This window comes from Aquarana catesbeiana, linkage group LG09 (genome assembly GCF_042186555.1).
Source record: "Aquarana catesbeiana isolate 2022-GZ linkage group LG09, ASM4218655v1, whole genome shotgun sequence".
Lineage (NCBI taxonomy): Eukaryota > Metazoa > Chordata > Amphibia > Anura > Ranidae > Aquarana > Aquarana catesbeiana.
In genome coordinates, this window is record NC_133332.1 from 247,833,613 (window position 1) to 247,849,930 (window position 16,318).

The following is a 16,318-nucleotide window of genomic DNA, read 5'->3' on the forward strand; positions in this document are numbered from 1 at the left end:
CAACTAGCTAAAGGAAACACTCGCAGACAAAAAAAGGCAGTGGTGGATTGACCAGGAATTCAAAAATACAAATGTTCAAGGAAACAGACTATACACAATATTTAAGACTAGACTTCCTTGAATGAAATGAAAAAAAAAACAAAAAACTTTAACTCTTTCTCAACTGTAACATCTAAATGTATGTCCTTCTACAAGTTCCGCCTGTTGGGAAGATGTTAATTGGAGTATTTTTACTTTTCAGTTGCATTCCTCTTTGTCAGCTCAGGACCAGGCTGCTAGTAGCCCTTGAGCGCAACAATGTTAATTACAGGGAAGACTTTTTAATGTAACAAACTTTCCTGCTGTTTCTATAGTGTAATTATTCCGTCCCACTTTTTTTACAGACGTTTCAGCCATGCAGAGAGATTAGTGTGACATCTAGAAGCACAGTGATAGAAAACGCTTATTTGATAGAGGCAATGGGGAGAATTTACTAAAGGCAATAGACTGTGCACTTTGCAAGTGCAGTTGCACTCATTTTCCCCAGAGCTTATAAATGTGCCAAAGCTCTGCTGATTTCCATCATTCAATCATTTGCAAAAATGCAAAGCAAAAAGCAAAAGAAAAAACACTGCAGCTGATTGGGTATTCTTTACAAAGTGAAGCTTCACCACTATGACCTTTACTAAGAAAAAAGAGAATGTGGCTGCACTTGCAGAGTGCACAGTCTATTTGCTTTTAGTGAATCCACCCCAATGTATTTTATATTTTCCTTCCTGTCCCTTTCCTTCTTTCCCTTTCCTGTCTTTTCTTTCCCTTCCCTCCCTCCAATTTTCCTTCCCTTTTGTCTTTGCCTTCCTTTCCTTCCTGTTCCTTCTATTTCTTTCCTTTCTCTACTCTTTCTTTTCCGTTGTTTCTCTTCCTTTTCCTTACTTCTCCACTCTTTCTTTTCCCTTCCCTTCCTACCCTTTTCTTTTTTCTCTATCAATTCCTTTCTTTCTCTTTTAGATACAAATAATGTGTTCTCTGCTCAACCTGAATGGTTAATACCTCAATTGATGTATCAATAATATAATTGTTGCTTCAAAGAACCAAAATGTGTCCCCACATCAAGTCATAAAGAAAGTGCTGCACTACATTAACATATCCTATCTCAAAACCATTTGATCCTAAATATATAATAGAGTTGTGATCAATAATAATGATTATGAATCAAATCACCAATATAAACAACATTTAAACCTTATAAATCCAAAAAACTAAATCTTGAGATTTTGTTTTAGTTTTTTTTTAGGTTTTAAATATTGTTTATATTGGTGATAATTATTGTTGATCAAAATACTATTATATATTTAGGATATCATCTGGTTTTGAGATAGCATAATGTAGCACAGAATTTTTTTTTTAATTCTTTACTTCTTCTTTACCTCTTTCTTTCTTTTTTTTCCCTCCCTGCCAGTCAATTTTGAGAGGTTGAAAGACTTTATTTAAATCCAGGAAGAGGTGAATTAGGGCACAGAATACCCAAAAAATGATAACACGCTGAATCTTGTTTATAGTCATACGGAAAAGGACCTTAAGCCAGACCAGCACTGTGTATTGCAGACTGTATAGCAGTTGCAGTACACAATCCCTCTGAATGAGCCACCAGACTCTCTGCAATCTACAAGCTCTTCTGGACACTCTTCCAGCAAAGCCCCCCCCTTGAGCTCCAATCCAGTTTGCAACTTCACACCTCCTAGATACAGTATATCCTCCATCCATTCAGTGCATTTCTGGACTTTTCTGGACCCAAACTCAGGCTTTCCTTCTCCAAACAAGTTTCCACCCCAAACATCAGGCCTGGGTGGTCCAAGAACAGCTGTACACACATCCTTCCCCTCCAAAGGTTCCCCAAAATATTTATACCCTTCTCCAGCATGCACCACTGGCAGTGGCAGTAAACCTCCCAGTGGTTGGCCCAGTTATTGGATCTTCTTACACTATTGCCAGGGACCCCATCCAACATCAGGCAGAAGCGAACTATAGCTTAAACTGAGGGGGAAACCTACAGGAAGCCGAACTATCAATTCAGGCCTAGGCTGACTACAGCCCAGCAGCAATAAACTGAGAATAAGGACACTCCTGGTGAGGGCATGATTCCTACACCTGAACATATACTTATTACTTACAGCCACAAGGGCTAGTGTATAGCTCAGTATTTCTCAATTCCAGTCCTCAAGGCACACCAACAGGTCATGTTTTCAGGATTTCCCTCAGATGAAACGGCTGTAATTACTAAGGCAGTGAAACTGATCAAATAACCTGTGGAAAATAATAGAAAGCCTGAAAACATGACCTGTTGGTGCACCTTGCGGACTGGAATTGAGGAAAACTGTTACTGTTATGCTGAATTCGAGCTATGCTGTCCACAGCCTGTGTTGTGAACACACCGGAATAGCAGAATTTGCCTTAGGTCCATTCTCCTTCTCCTAGCAGATGCATGTGGTGGGCATGCTCCGCAAACACAGTAACAATAGCGCACCTTGTGTTAAAGTAGAACTATAGGCAAAACTTTTTTTTTCATTTTGGATTGAGCAAGGGAGGGTTATATCCACTGTTAGATTTTTTTTTCACCATCTGTGTCCCAGTTCTGAGATTTCCCTTCACTTCCTGTCCCATAGCCAAACAGGAAATAGGAGGAAATCCCTGCAAACTAATGGAATCCCTTGGGAACCCCCAGGTTATCAGAACTAGTGGGCCCATTGAAAGATTTCCCCTCTATTACTTTTCTGAGGACAACCCAAAATTTGGTATTTTCTTATGTTCACCTTCAATGATAAAAGTAAATAAGACAAATAGAGGAGGTGAATCTCCCTATTGGGGGCACAGACAACAATAAAAACTGACAGGGGTCCTTGTCTCCCTCTCCACCCTATCCAAAACTATAAAAAAAGGTTTGCCTTTGGTTATACTTTTAATGTAATTTTTTTTAAATAAATGATGAAATACAAATATTTACTACTGTAGTTTATAAATTTGTAAACCCTCAAATAAAGATTTTAATAAAACTAACCAAAGACCATTATAGTCTATCTTACAAAAACGCCCAGTGTAATCAGTTTGGAATTACATTGTGTGGTCATGCCCTCAAGTTTACTGTAATTGCAGCAGTTGCCTGCCAGAGACCAGGATGGCCAATCTGATTGCATGCAGCTTAGTGCCAGTGTGTAGAAGCTATGTATGCGTGTGGTTATCTAGCAGACCAGTCAATCAACAAACTGCAGATGATGTCAAGCTACTCCAAGTTGTGTCTAGTGTTTGGGTGAATGTCTTTCCTTGCAGGAAAGCTTTATGCCGCGTACACACGGTCGGACTTTTCGTCTACAAAAGTCCAACGGACGCCGACGAACTAAAGCTGGCTGGTAATCCGATCGTGTGTGGGCTTCTCCGGACTTTCAGCAGACTTTTTCAGCCTCAAATCCGACGGACTTTAGATTTGAAACATGCTTCAAATCTTTACGTCGTAACTACGACGGACCCCGAAATCCGCTCGTCTGTGTGCTAGTCCGACGGACAAAAACCCATGCTAGGGCAGCTATTGGCTACTGGCTATGAACTTCCTTATTTTAGTCCGGTGTACGTCATCACGTACGAATCCGTCGGACTTTTGTGTGGTCGTGTGTAGGCAAGTCCGTTCGTTAGAAAGTCTGCTGCAAGTCCGCCGAAAGTCCGCAGGAAGTCTGTCGGACAGGCTGTCGGACTTTTGTAGACGAAAAGTCCGACCGTGTGTACGCGGCATTAGGAATGTCAGAGGTGTGTGGGAACTACTAAGCTGTCCTGCAACTCTTATGCCGCATACACACGGTCGAAATTTCCGGCAACAAATGTTCGATGTAAGCTTGTTGTCGGAAATTCCGACGTGTGTAGGCTCCATCAGTCATTTTCCGTTGGAATTTCCGACAAACAAAATTTGAGATCTGGATCTCAAATTTTCCGATAACAAAATCCGTTGTTGCAAATTCCGATCGTGTGTACACAAATCCGACGCACAAAATTCCACGCATGCTCCGAATCAAGCAGAAGAGCCGCACTGGCTATTGAACTTCACATTTCTCGGTTCGTCGTACGTCACCTCGTTCTTGACGTTCGGAATTTCCGACAACATTTGTGTGGCCGTGTGTATGCAAGACAAGTTTGAGCCAACATCCGTCGGAAAAAAAACATGGATTTTGTTGTCAGAATGTGCGATCGTGTGTACGCGGCATTAGAGTGCATCAGATTGTATGCAAGATTTGTATCTGCTTATGTGTGACCAGCCAACTAGACTATAGGTGAGTTCCTGTTGTAGCTGCCAAAAGTATTGCAGTATTTAATAACTACCACAGCTGGTTTTGCCTTCCTAAAGTGAGCCTTCTTCTTTCCCCACACAACAAAGTGAGCCTTCTTCCTTCTCCACACAACAAGGTCTTTGTCCTTGACAATGATACAGACCCTACCCCTTTCTCCTTTTATAAACACCCAAAAGCTACCCTACAAGGAGGATAGAGGATGATATAAATGCTGGGCCTCGTGCTAGAATGCTTGCACCCAGAGCCCAAGGTCCAAGACAAAAATTCCAAAGACCACCCCTGTCCCCCTACCCCCATGAGCAGTGAACTACTTTTAGCATCATAGATTGCAGGTACTGCCCTTTTTGTGCCTCCTCATGCCCTCCTGCTGAATACCCAAGGTGGCTTCCTCCTCTACCTACCCCTCAGCCTGACCCTGGTTGTACCTCATGAGGCACTGGTTTAGTTATGCAGAATGTTACATAGTTACATAGTTATTCTGGTTGAAAAATGACACAAGTCAATCCACAGAGGAAAAAAAACCCCATAGACCTCTATATACACACAGTTGATCCAGAGGAAGGCTAAGAGGCAGTCGGATATTCCCTGGATCAACCTTACCTATAAATATTAGTATCCAGTTATATTTTGTGCATTTAGGAAAGAATCCAGGCCTTTTTTTTTTTTTAAACAATCTACTGAGCTGGCCAGAACCAGTTCTCGAGGGAGTCTATTCCACTTTTTCACAGCTCTTACTGTGAAGAAGCCTTTCCGTATTTGGAGGTTAAATCTATTTTCCTCTAGACATAGAGAGTGCCCCCTTGCCCTCTGTGATGACACTAAAGTGACTAACTCAATACCAGGTTCACTATATGGACCCCTTATGTATTTGTACATGTTGATCATATCCCCCCTTAATCTCCTCTTCTCAATAAATTCAGTTCGTCTAATCTTTCCTCATAGCTGAGCTCCTCCATGCCTCTTATAGTTTGGTTCCCCTTCTTTTCACTTTCTCCAGTTCCCCGATATCCTTTTTGTGAACTGGTGCCCAAAACTGAACTGCATATTCCAGATGAGGTCTTACTAATGATTTGTACAGGGAAAAAATGATATCTCTCTCTCTGCAGTCTATATACCTCTTTTAATACAAGAAAGGATTTGCTATTATTTAAGCTTAAGATCTGCCAGAACATCCAGATTCTTCTCCACCATTGATTGCCCCAGCTGTGCTCCCCTAGTATGTATGATGCATGCAAATCTTTATATTTGTCAACAATAAATCTAATTTTTCACATAGTCCCCCAAATAAACAGTGCATTGAGGTCAGCTTGTAAATTGGAGACATCCTGTAAGGATGTTATTCCACTGCATAGCTTAGTGTCATCTGCAAAGACAGAAATTATACTTTTAATCCCAGTCTCTATATCATTTACAAATATATTAAAAAGTAAGGGTCCCAACACTGAACCTTTGGGGGGGGGGGGGGGGTTGTCCTTCTCTCATTTGAAATCTGTCATTCATTTAGAATTTTTGCGTCCTTGATTTCCTTTTTACATATTATGTTATATACTTTGTAACATTTAAATGATGATAGTGTTCCTTCCTTTTTTTATTAAAAAAAATCTTTTCTTATCATTCATAGCTTTTTTAACTTTGGCCGTGAGCCACGTAGGTTTTATTTTTAGCCTTTTAAACTTATTGCCCATGGGAATATATTTATATGCTTATATTTATATGTTAACAGAATAGCTGCCTAATCGGAAGTTACTGTTTTTATAAGTATGGTTATCCTTTAACTACCGTATTTATCGGTGTATAACACGCACCCCAAGTTTAGGAGGGAATTTTAAGGAAAATAAAATTTTTAAGGAAAAAAAACTTACATTTAAATGCCCATCAATGCAGCCTTATCAATGTCCATCTCCAGCGTTGTCAGTGTCCATCTGCAGCCTTGTCAGATCATTTGCAGCCTTATCAGTGTCATTTGTGTCCTTATCAGTGTCATTTGCGTCCTTATCAGTGTCATTTGCATCTTTATCAGTGTCATTTGCGTCCTTATCAGTGTCATTTGCGTCCTTATCAGTGTCATTTGCGTCTTTATCAGTGTCATTTTCGTCCTTATCAGTGTCATTTGCGTCCTTATCAGTGTCATTTGCAGCCTTGGCAGATCATTTGCAGCCTTATTCGTGTCATTTGCATCCTTATTGTCATTTGGAGCCTTGTCAGATCATTTTCAGGTTGAAATATGGCGCGCTGCCGAGATACAGAGCCGATCTCATTGGACCTGTGTTATGTCCATCACAGGGCGGGACTGGGCGGGACTACGAGCGGAGCCGAGAAGAGCCGAAACTGGCTTTGTGTATCTCGGCAGCGGCGCCATATGAGTGACTGGCGGAGTCGAGAAGAGCCGACATACATAGCCAAGTGTACTCGGCTATGTTCGGCTAGCTCCGCTCACAGTCACGCCCAGTCCCTGTGTTATGTCCATCATAGGGCGTGACTGTGAGCGGAGCTAGCTGAACCTAGCCGAGTAAACTTGGCTAACTATGTATATCGGCGACCGGCTCGCTCCGCTCACAAAAAGCAGGAGTGATCGGCGGGGATCGGCGTATAACACGCACCCGAGATTTCCCAGATTTTTAGGGGAAAAAAGTGCGTGTTATACGCCGATAAATACGGTAATTGATTATCATTTCAGTTATTAGATTTTATTTAAATAACCTAGGATTATGTTTCAAAGCTAATTACTTTATTAATTAATAAATAGGTTGATTGACTAAATAATGTGGTCTAATAATAGAATTGTACTAAAAGAATACTTTCCTGCCACTGCTGACCTCACCTTCTGAAAATACTAGTTGTCTGGCTGTCATGCTAATACTGGTCATACACACTGAAAATTTCCTCTGGCTCCTGATGAACCAGCAGAAATTTGCTTCAAAGGTCTCCACCTTCTTGCCCAACATCTTTCAAAAATTGAAGGCGTTTCATTTAATATGTTAGTAAGGTTGGTTAATTGATTTTCTAACTGATTACATCAGATTATTATGACCTTAGATTGTAAGCTCCTTGAGAGTAGGGACTGATGTGAATGTACAATGTATATGTAAAGCGCTGCGTAAATTGACGGCGCTATATAAGTACCTGAAATAAATAAAATAAATTATCACTTATTTAGATATTACCTGTTTAATTATCATGTTCTCATTGTCAATTTTTTGTATATGTGTTGATTAGGTAATATACTGTATGTTGTGAGATGAATTGTTTGGTTATGTAGGTTGAGGTGCTTGAATGACTGGTTTGATATGAACTGATTATGTGTTTGTCAGAGGTTCCCTTACTATATTTCTACTTAGAGGCCTACCTGTCAGTGAACAGCACCAATTTAGGCATTGCTTTTGACAACTGAGCTGTTATCGGCTATATGAGTGTTTTTTTTTATTTTTGAAAATCTTTATTTGCGCAGGCAACAATCCTTCAGTAAGCAATGACAAACCCTGATCAACAGCAATCAAGTAGGGCAAGAGCCCGCCTAATTCCACAGAGTTTAAATTAATAGTTTAGGTAGGTTTTCATATTACATTTCGGTAACTCAAAAGTTGATTGTACAAAGAGCGTAAAGTCATATTGTAACATGTATGGTGAGCTTTATAGCTATACTCCTGGCAAATGTTAACAGACACTAATGTCAGTATTCATTAAATCATCATTTAAAGTAATACTAAAGCTTTGTTTTTTTCTAAAATAACAAACATGTTATACTTACCTGCTCTGTGATTCTCCTCTTCTGGGGTCCAACGCCGGCGCTCCTGGCCCATCCCGCCCTCTGGGGGCACCCAAACGGCCTGCTCCCGAGCCGCAGCTCTGTGTGTCCATTTATACCTGGAGCGGCAGACCCACCTTCTCCTGATTGGCTCACTGGCTGTGAATGACAGCAGTGGGAGCCAATAGCTCCTGCCGAAAGCCAATCAGGAGTGCAAGTCACTGGAGAGGCAAGGCTCTTGTGAACATCGCTGGATCGAGAGGGGGCTGAGGTAAATATTTGGGGGACTGCTGCACACAGAAGGTGTTTTACCTTCATGCATAGAATTTTAATGCAATTAGTATGAATACCTAAATTTGACTTGATTTTGGCTCTTTGTATTCCCCCGTGTGGCAGCAGACTGTCGATGTTTTAGAGAAAGAGGAGCAGCAACTGGGGATAATCACGGGTCCTACATTCACAAAGAACATGCTGACAGAAGGAGAGAGCAGAGAGATTACCTCATCAGTCTGTTGCTGCTGCCTTACTATCCAATCACAGGCTTGAAGCATGGAGGTGTTTAGGCTGTTTCCCTCAACTGCAGAAGAACAAACTCAGGTCATCAGGCAGGTTGTACTCCCAGTACCGCTCTGTATATCTGAATGGACATAAATAAAAGCCATTGGGTAATAAGACAGCATCCATTTATGAGTTTTTTCCCTGTAAATGTAGCTGTTTCCTAGAGTTCAGCTTCAATCATCACCTGTGCTAATTGGACAGTAATTATATATTATTATGTTATCAAGTTCCAACTGCTTACTGAAAAATGTGGTTGTAGCAAACACCAATCATGGAGAAAATGGAACACAAATTATCCGAGAACTCTGTTTACTTGTCATCCTGGTCAGGAAAAATTCAGCGGCATCACCTGGCAGAATAGCAATGCCTTATAGGCCGATGCCTCATACTCATTGAGACCTTCATGACCATTAAAAGCACTTTAGAAAAAAACTTAGCAAACTAATAATAGAAGAAATATGAGAGCTATAGCAGAGTGGCATGTAGTGTTTATTCTGTTGCTGTAGCACACACATATATTTTATCACAGAAGCGGCGATTGTAACTCTAAATTGGATTTTTTCCTCCATCCTATGAATAAAGCTCTGTTGACACGAGCTGGAGAGAATCAGGAGGCAGTCACGGCTCTGCCTGCTGCCCAGCTTCCCCCGGTGGCTGTCTTTTCTTTGTACGCAGGACCCGGTCTGTCATCAAGGAGCCTGCAGCTCTTCCAATCACAGCGCAGCTGCCTGCAGCTTAGGAAACAATGGAGGCTTTTCTGCTTGTGACCTAGAAAACCCAAACCCGCTTCTCTATGTGTGACTGAGGAGAGCGGGCCTGAGCCAGCAGCTTTCTGGAGCCTTTTCTGCAAAATGTGAAAACGCAAATAAATCCTCTCCTGCTTCTAACAATGTCCAGAAAGCGGCATTTCATTCCGGGCCGTCTTGCATTTCTAGAAAGGGGAAAATAATGAAGCTGCTGGAAGATTGTGTGGCGGAGATCTTGGCACAAGCGAAAAGGCCACCGCTGAAGCCATTTCTGAAAACTGAAGTCTGGGGACATAACAGCGAACATTCAGCACAAACTAAAACCCTTAACGAGACTAATCTCAATTAAAACTAAACTATTCTTGTCATTTAGGGGTTAAATTATGAGGAATCGCTCCCAACACTAGCTCAGTCCTATTTTAGGGCATTGAATAGCATTATAACCAGATTTATATGGAACAATAAGAAACCACGGATCGCTTACAAGGTTCTGAGCAGGGAAAAAGCACAGGGTGGTCTGGCGCTTCCAGACTTTAAAAAATAGCACAATGCGATAGTGTTGTCACGGGTGATAGATTGGGAAAAGGATTTGTTTGATAAAAGATGGGTAAACTTAGAAAAAGATTTGAGTAATGCAAAATTAAATCACTTAATATGGAATCCCCCACATTTTAGGAAGTTAGGCCCCAACACGCACATTATAACACGTCATACCTTTAAAATATGGGATCAGCTTCACAAACAAAATGCATGGGAGTTTAATTCGCCACTTATTTATTTAAAAGACAATGAGTTTTTTTGTCAGGGATGGGGGAGATGGGAGGTAATTGGATAAAAAAAAACGATACACAATTGAAAGATATCACAAAAAACTGTAAAATTATCACTTTCCAGGAGTCAGCCCTGCTCAAGGACCTAATGAAAATTGATGCGTGGCGGTACAACCAGCTTGCGCATTTTACCAAATGTCTCCCAGGACCTATTAGAGATAAAAAAAACTATAGGCCACTGGAGAAACTGCTCTTGAGGGACAAAGTAACAAAGAAAACAATGGCACTTTATAAAATATTGATGGATGGGGGAGAGGGAGTGGTACCGATATATACATAAAAAAATGGGAATCCGAATTGGGACCTGTATGTAGTGGAGCGACATTGGAGGCCATTTTCAATGCAACACACAAATCAGCAGTGGACATGAGGATGATAGAAACAAATTACAAATGCCTGTCCAGGTGGTATGCGACACCTGATAAAATAAATAAGTTCCAATCGGATAAACCCTCAAATTGCTGGAGGGGGTGTACTGACAGAGGAACGATGGCGCACCTCTGGTGGGATTGCCCAATTATTAAAAAATTTTGGCAGGAAGTGTTAAAGATTATAGAGGAGATAACGGGGAAAGTGATTACGGAGGACCCTTGGGTGTGTATGTTCCATGGGACCGAGGGTCACAATAGAAGGTATACTGCATCTTTTCGCCAAATTCAATAATATCAGGGTTAAAGTCTAATCCCAAAAAAATGGCAGGAGGTAGAGGGCCCAAATATTCGCGACTGGCTAATAAGGGTTAATGAAACCTACATCTTAGAAGGGGTTGAGGTTGAGGACACCGGGCCAGGGGAAGAAGTAGAATCTGACAGGGATAAGTGGGCGAAGTGGATATCTTTCAAAAAAACGGGGAGATTTGCGGAGCTGTTATTGTGAGAACGCATGTTTCTTATTGGAAGCATCATTGCAGGACGGTGGGGGGGCCCTAGGGAGGGAAAGTTGGGAATTCAACGTAGTACATATTGGGCTTCGTTATAGGCTTTGTGCGGTTTTTTGTATTCTTGTAAAGGATAAATAAAGAATTATAAAAATTAAAAGGCTACGCTACTATGATGTGATAATGAGATGGGATAAAAATGAACTATAATGGTGATTTAAACTTCTCAAATGAATTCGCTGAAGTAGCACAAAAAAAAAAAAAAAAAAAGAAAAAGAAAAAAAAAAATATGAGTTATCCTTCATTGTAAAACTGTGTCCATGTGAACAGAAAACAGTACGTTCTATAAATAAAATGTTAAAGATTGATGATAAAAATAACACCTTTTACTCACCTATATACAAATCACTAATGTGTTCATGTAAAGAAATGTGCTAAAGTGATAGTCTTATTATAATAAAAATATACAGTGTAGCACTACAAGAAAAAAAACAATGAACTGTGATGTCCTATAAAATGGTGGTAGATAAACTAATAAAAAGTCCAATGTTCACTGAAGGGGACTAAGAAATTTATGAAAATTCAAAGATATGTCCATCCCATGCTTGATAGCAAATCTTCAATTGGACACGGACAACACAAACAATGTGCAAATAACTGTGCAGTTGTGAATATGAAGAATTCCTCTGTGAAAGGAATAGGGTGGGTACTCTTACCAGATATGGTGGACCCACTTAACGTTTGGTAGTGGGTCAATCAGGCTTATGTGGGCCAAGTGCCACAGGGTTACGGTTGGCTGGAAAACGGTCACTCTATGAGGGATAGTTCCACTCCTTATCCATGGTGGTCAGGCCGGAGAATCCTGGTTCCTTGTGGTTCTCCAGCGTGGTAAAGGACTTCCACACCGCGGGGGAGCCATCTGGAGGTTGTTGTTACACACAAAAAGGACTTGATCGAACCGGGATAAAAACAAAAGAAAATGGAGGGACTCCATATGGTGTAGGTCAAAAAAACCCTGAAGGCATTTATTTTTAAAAAGGACAGTACATCAAATCAATGAGTACAAGTACTGGTGATCACAAATATAAGTAAAAATAGATAAAAAAAGCAATGTGGGGAGCAAGCATAGCTTGTTATAATACAATGAGGTAATGGCCATAGATAAATGGTCATCATATAGAGGAAACTGTCTTGTCGCCAAAAAGAAGCCTTGTTTCAGTTCTGCTCTGAAGAAATGGCAACTGGAAGGTAAATTGGCCTAAATGGGAAATAAATAATTTTCTTGTATTTAATTTTTTTAAATATAAGTTCTTAATTTTATCGTAAATTCTGGTCTTTTCCAGTGGAGCTCTAGCAGCCAGTCAGTGAGGAGCAGAGCTGAGCATACAGAGGAGGCCCTAGGGCAAGGCTACCTTGGTGGATCTGCCCTAATTATATTCGGAAGAAGCCGGGATACTGCATGGGAGATTGAGGCTGCACATGATCAGGGATATATAGAGCTGATGCTTTTTCCTTGGATAATTCCATCGTCACACTTTGTACTATGGGGAGATGAAGTTGCTACCCCCAATAAATCCCGGATATCCATATATAATAACCCTTTGTTGTGTATCCCCATTTCTACTTGTAATCATATGGGGAGGGTCAATCATGCCTGCCACTGGCTCTGTTCCTCGCTCTTTTGTGGTCCACGCATTTTGCTTGGTTTAACCACTTGCCGACCGCTGCATGCCGATATACGTTGACACAATGGCAGTGGTGGGCAAATGGGCGTACCTCTACATCCCCTTTAATTGGCGGGGCTAGCGGGCACACGCCCACCGCGTACAGCCTGACCATGCCCGCAGGACCCACGGACTCGATGTCCGCCGGTGTTCCGGCAACCGTGTCACGGAGCCGCAGAACGGGGGGATGCTTATGTAAACAAGGCATTTCCCTGTTCTGCCTAGTGACATGACAGAGATCACTGATCCCTGTCATCCAGAGCAGTGATCTCTGTCATGTGAGTGGTAGCCCATCCCCCCCACAGTTAGAATCACTCCCTAGGACACACTTAACCCCTTGATCGCCCCCTAGTGGTTACAATAGTCTCCGATGTGTCCGCCATAATGTCGCAGTCCCGATAAAAATCGCAGATTGCCGCCATTATTAATAAAAAAAAAAAAAAATAATAAAAATGACGTAAAACTATCCTCTATTTTGTAGACGCTATAACTTTTGCGCAAACCAATCAATATACGCTTATTGTGATTTTTCTTACCAAAAATATGTAGAAGAATACATATCGGCCTAAACTGAGGAAAAAAATAGTTTTTTTATATATTTTTTGGGGATATTTATTATAGCAAAAAGTAAAAAATATTGCTTTTTTTCAAAATTGTCGCAGTTTTTTTGTTTATAGCGCAAAAAAAAAAAAACGCAGAGGTGATCAAATACCACCAAAAGAAAGCTCTAATTGTGGGAAAAAAAAGGACGTCAATTTTGTTTGGGTGCAACGTCGCACAACCGCGCGATTGTCAGTTAAAGCGATGCAGTGTCGAATCGCAAAAAGTGCTCTGGTTAGGAAGGGGGTAAAATCTTCCGGGGCTGAAGCGGTTAACGCTGTAATTAACCCTTTACGTTCCAGAAGAAGCGTTATTTGTCAACGCGAAATATGTTGCGCACAGCACTGTCCGCCTAGTGTGAGGTGACGAACCCCTCCACAGAGATAGCCCCCCCCCACTATATTATTTGTTCTTGGTGATTGTATTTGGCATATATGTAATGAAACAGTGTCAATATTCTGGAGGCTCCCTACCTGTATACAGGGGGGGTGTATGCTCTCACACTAGTTTGGGTTAATACTATCTAATGGTTTTAATTTGTTTTTAATCCATTTTCTAATAAAAGACAATATTTACATATACATACGATTTTGTGTGTTCTATACGGTGCCAAAAAAGTCTCATTTTCTGTTTTCTCTATTTTGTTCTGTATTATTTAGGGATGAGGCATATTGTATCACTTTTTATGTCCATGATAGCCATGTCATGGTGACATAATTTATGAATTGTTTCTCTAAAGAGAGGTCACAGCGGAGTTGTTTTTTGTTTTTGTTTTTTCTATTTTTGCGGGCAGCGTGATTGAGCATGGACTACATCGAGGGACACTATTTTTTAAATTTTTAAAAATTTTTATAAAAGAACTTGTCAAAAACTGTTTTCTGTGGTTTTTACTTTTTTGACACTTTTTTGGTGAATGGGTAGGGGTATTCATTCACATGGGGGGGGCAAGATCCGGGTACCCCCTTGTTAAAAGGGGCTTCCAGATTCTGATAAGCCCCCCAGATGCAGAACATAAACATGGCAGATCGCCGTTCTGACAGGTGGGAAGGGATGGGGTTTGTGTCCCTGAAAATCAGGGAATAAATTCCATCTCTACCCCTAGTAAAAGCACCTCACACAGTATAGTAAAACACAGGTTAGGCACACAGTTAACCCTTTGATCGCCCCTAATGTTAACCCCTTCCCAGCCAGTGTCATTAGTCCAGTGAAAGTGCATATTTTTAGCACTGATCACTGTATAAGTGTTACTGGTTCTCCAAAAGTGTCAGTGTCAGAATGTCCCCCATAATAACACAGTCCCGCTATAAGTCGCTGATTGCCGCCATTACTAGTAATAAATAAATAAAACTATCCCATAGTTTGTAGATGCTATAACTTTTGCACAAACCAATTAATATACACTTATTGGGATTTTTTTTTTACCAAAAATATGTAGCAGAAGACATATTGGCCTAAATTGATGAAGAAATTAGATTTTTTACATTTTTTCTATTGGGGAAGTTTTAAAGCAGAAAGTAAAACTTTTTTTTTCAAAATTGTCAGTCTTTTTTTGTTTATAGCACAAAAAATAAAAAACACAGAGGTGATCAAATACCACCAAACCTCTATTTGTGGGGAAAAAAAGGACATACATTTTATTCTCCCAAGACCTCCTGCTCTCTAGCTCCCTCATCACCTCCTCCCATATCCACCTCCAGGACTTCTCCCGAGCCTCGTCCATCCTCTGGAATTCCCCACCCCAATCTGTCAGACTGTCTCCAAATTTATCCATTTTTAGGCGATCCCTGAAAACTTTCCTCTTCAGAGAAGCCTATCCTGCCTCCATCTAACAACTGCACTATTTTCTCCATTAGCTCATCCCCCACAGCTATTACCCTTTTGTATAACTTGACCCTCCCTCCTAGATTGTAAGCTCTAACGAGCAGGGCCCTCTGATTCCTCCTGTATTGAATTGTATTGTTATTGTATTGTCTGCCCTAATGTTGTAAAGAGCTGCGTAAACTGTCGGCGCTATATAAATCCTATATAATAATAATAATAATTTGGGTACAGTGTGGCATGACCGCGCAATTATCAGCTAAACGCAATGCCGTATGGCAAAAAATTGACTGGTCATGAAGAGGGATAAATCTTCCGGAAGTCAAGTGGTTAATTAAGTTGGCCAAAAAGGGGGATCACTTAAATTCCAAACTTGTGGCACATACAGTGTCTGAAACATATGTGATTTTGTTCACCAGAGATATAATACAATATTTCTTCTCTCTTCTGTCCTAAATGTCTGACTGGCATAGGAAATTTCTTTCATATGATATGGGATTGTCCAAGAATAATGCCCCGTACACACGATCGGAAATGCCGCCAGCAAAACTCTGATGTGAGCTTTTGGTCTGAAATTGTGAACATGTGTATGCTCCATTGTACTTTTGCTGGCGGCATTTTCGCCAGCAAAAGATTGAGAGCAGGTTCTCTATTTTTCGGACTGAAAAAGTTCCAATCGGAAATTCCGATCGTCTGTAGCAATTCCAACACGCAAAATTCCTATGCATGCTCAAAAACAATTTGACGCATGCTCGGAAGCATTGAACTTCATTTTCTCAGCTCATCGTAGTGTTGTACGTCACCGAGTTCTTGGCGGTCGAAAGATCAGAGAACTTTTGTGTGACCGTGTGTATGCAAGGCAAGTTTGAGCGGAATTCCGTCGGAAAAACCATCCAAAGTTTTTCCGATGGAAATTCCGATCGTGTGTACGGGGCATGAGAGTCTTTTGGTCTGAAATCACAGATTTTTCTGCCAATCTTTTGGATGTACGCAGGGCTTTTTTTTTTCTCAGAGAATAGGTGCAGGAACTCCTCCCTTTCCGAGTCACCCCTTCAGTCCGCCTTCTACCCACCTCTGAGCACCATTCCTTGGGACAACCCCTTTCAGAGA

The 16,318-nt window shown here is 40.9% G+C and overlaps 1 long non-coding RNA gene across 1 annotated transcript in view; it reads right to left on the reverse strand.

Annotated features, from left to right (window-relative positions):
* The window catches only part of LOC141108486 (uncharacterized), a 260,079-nt gene that overhangs the window by 232,517 nt on the left and 11,244 nt on the right, over window positions 1-16,318 (reverse strand). The window contains exon 2 of the long non-coding RNA XR_012236075.1: window positions 8,556-8,692. This is a non-coding gene — a long non-coding RNA (uncharacterized lncRNA). The remainder of the gene's footprint in view (window positions 1-8,555; window positions 8,693-16,318) is intronic.